We start from the raw sequence: 3,448 nt of genomic DNA, 5'->3' as shown, positions 1-3,448 counted from the left end.
CTCTTTCATTTAATAAATGTTTTGTTTTGATACATAAGTTGTTCGGGTTTTTTCATCTAAAAAAAGCGATATTAATTTCTTGACGACCTAATATTTTTATGGTTTCGCTACTGACCTTGGCATGTATTTATACGTGAAAAGTATATACGATTTCGTTACTTTTGCGGGCATACTTCACATTCACATATCTTGACTCGTGTTTATCTGATTTCTCTTTTCTGTGTCTGCGTGAACAGGTGTGCCACATACGAAATCTTATTTGCTATGCTGAACTTCAATTGTATTTACGTAAGTAGGTAGAGCAGGACCAATCCTTTGAAGGGGTTGTCATGGAAACAGAACCAATTGATGACGGTTGTTTTCCTGTAAAATTTGTTATATAACAACACAAATGGTACATCTATGTTTCTGAAGCACTCTATCGGAATAAACAAGCTGTTGTTTGATGCTGAAGACACTTGATTTTGGGCCATGATTATAAATTTCACATGCTTCCTCTGTGTCACTCATGATTTTTAACTCAGGTTATGTAAAATAAGTTCGATTTGTGCTAGTGTTGGGCCTGAAACATTTTAAAAATCAATTATTTCTCGATCTCTCAAGGAATGTGGCCAGCTGGACTTAGAAGAAGTGAGTATATAGAAATATTAAATCTACTGAGTTGAAATATTATGTATTATTGTGAAAAGTATGAAAATCTATATTTCTACTCGTATGTATTGAACAAAATATGGCATGACTCAGTAAACAATTAGTATTCCTTTTTAGGTAGTATAAGCTATGCAAGTATTTTTATACAGATCATGTGTACACTATAACATTTATACGTCCCAAATAGCAAAAGAATAAAATCACTGCACGACCATAATTCAAAAAATAATACACTTTCATTGTCATTACTTTTAATCGACTTTACATTTTTTTCTCAAAATAATTATAGCAAACCTACCCAACAACAGAAATTGTAACAACAACATTAACAATGAGCTGGTTTATAACATTTCAGTTTTTAATTAAGAAAGTATGCCATAAGCAGTCTTCTTCTTTCATAAGTCAAATATTTAGATGAAATCAAGTTTAAGACATATCATAAGATCATAGAGTATGTCTAACTCATCACTGTTATTACTGCTGCAGTTGTCAGAGCAAAAAAAAAAACTACTGGAAACAGCCATGGATAAAACGTGTTCACATCTCTTGCATTAGGACAAACTAATTTCAAATAGTTTTCCTGCCAAGCCAGGCAGGAAATATCTCTTCTTCCACAAATAAATAATGAAAAACTTTTTCTGCATTAGTATTCTAGACTGTTTATAAGATCTAAAACTTGAGTTAGAAATTTTAAATAAAGATCTTGTATTAAATCTAACTGTTTTATAACAAATAAGAACTAAATGGGAGACATAATATAAAGTAAAATCTCCATATTTTGTGTTTAGTTCTTATTTTTTATAAAACAGGTTCAATAAAAATTCCACATTTAAAGTTTTTGATCTTTTAAACAAAATATTGAATCAGTATTTTAGGCTCTTATTTTTTCTAATAACTGATAACTTTTATTGTAGAATACTTAGCCAGTTTCTTTTCTACAATTTTTCTTGTCCTTGAATGGTTAGACTAAAAATTCGTTTTTACAATATTGTTAGACAACGCAGGTCACGTGACGCTGGTAACACGTCATTGACTTCTAGAAATATCCTGTTCCTTCATGAATGATCTAGCGTTTACTAGATATGTGTTAGTCTAGTATATATAAGACGGTCACAACGTGACAGAACAATGTGTGTAATTGAATTGAGTATTGTTGAGTCGAGCACGTGAAGCGTTCGTAGAGAATTACAGCGTTTCGCTATAACCGACTGTTGAAATTAAGTGTATCGCAAAGTTATATTCAGAAGCAGAACATGATTTAAAGCTGCGTCACAAAACTTTTGTTTCCTAATGGCCACTTGATAAAGAGAGCTGTGATATACATATAAGATATTTATACTGTATTATAAAGATGTATTGTTAAACGAGTTAAGTTGTATACATCAACTAACTTAAACTTAAAATTTTGTTCTATATATATTGTTACGTATCCGTTCATTAGTTAATTTTCCGTAAAGATTCTTTCCTAAGAAGCTTTACCGATAGAAGTCCTTTCTGAAATAAAACTTGTTTATTCTGGGCAAGCTTTAAATCATGATCTTGGATCTTTATGACTTAGAACTGAAATACAACAATATAACTAACTGAATGTGTACAATTTTCATTCATAACTCGTTTATAATTTATTCTTTTGCTTGATTTTTTTTAAAGAAACAATGAAAATGTCCAGAATATATTCACCAAGGTTGAAGTACCAAATTCCCTCAGGTTTCTGTAATGGCCTCTCTGTTATATTGTGAAAAATAAAAAATTCAATGCTTTCTTTTGGTGGTTTAAGTTTTTATGGTATGAAGTTGTTTTTATCGTATATAGCCATGCGAGTATTTGCTAGTGAGATGAAAAAATGTTCTAAAGGTTTCTCAAGTGATACTGGTAACATATGAACCAGGAATGCATGCATTTGGTTGGAATAAGTGTTAAATTATGTATCTGTATAATAAATAATGTGTTGTGAACTGACTCTAATTCACAATCCTCTAGTTTATGAGGTCAAAAGTTCAATTGTAAAATTTCCTTTACATTTCACAGTTATGTCTGTAACACTGCAAACAAGGTTACAATAGTTCCATCAGCTGAAATACGGTGCTCACGTCTCAGATGGAAAAAAAAGAGGGAATGATGAATCAACTCCAAATCTTGTGGTGATCAGTGACGATACTATTTGCACAGTTTGCAACAGGAAAATCTCCTCACTGGCATTTTGTGAAAGTCACAAATACAAAGGACCACCGGATCAACCTGATGCCATATCTTTTTACAAGGGGTAATAATTTCCTGGGGTGGTGACATACTCTATTCATCACTTGCTTCACTTATCTCATCATCAGTGACATCATCATCATAAATCTCATTATCGGTATCATCCGTATCACTGACATCAGTAAATCCAAGGTCTTTGTCCTCCTTTTCTCCGCATATTCCTTGCATATCAAGAACAAGCTTGGCTTATGGATGCATTGCCCATTAGCGACTGTTATACTGTCAACATCAGTATTCTGAACTTCAGGTTCGATTTGATGTTGATGCTCATCCTTTCGTTCGATTTCACCATCATGTTGAACTTCCATTTCAGATCCGTTTTCTGCATCGTTTTGAGTTTCCATAACATCTGGCTGCAATTGAACCACTGCAACTGATGGGAAGCTGGAGTATTGTTTGACATGAGCCTTTCCCTCTTCATCAAAAATTATATCGTTATGCCTTGTAAAAGATTTCTTGAAGAACTTGAGACTTTTTTTTCTTTACGCTTCTCGAAAACTGCTTGCTGTAAACAATTGAGTTTATACAACATTGGGAC

At 32.5% G+C, this 3,448-nt stretch overlaps 1 protein-coding gene across 4 annotated transcripts in view; it reads left to right on the top strand.

Moving 5' to 3' along the window:
• The window catches only part of LOC106470648 (protein king tubby-like), a 62,687-nt gene that overhangs the window by 36,059 nt on the left and 23,180 nt on the right, over positions 1–3,448 (top strand). The gene's annotated exons all lie outside the window — the stretch shown is intronic.

This window comes from Limulus polyphemus, unplaced genomic scaffold (assembly GCF_000517525.1).
Source record: "Limulus polyphemus unplaced genomic scaffold, Limulus_polyphemus-2.1.2 Scaffold4137, whole genome shotgun sequence".
In the NCBI taxonomy this organism is placed as follows: domain Eukaryota; kingdom Metazoa; phylum Arthropoda; class Merostomata; order Xiphosura; family Limulidae; genus Limulus; species Limulus polyphemus.
The sequence above is the reverse complement of the archived record's forward strand: the minus strand, read 5'-3'. Positions and strand labels throughout refer to the sequence as shown.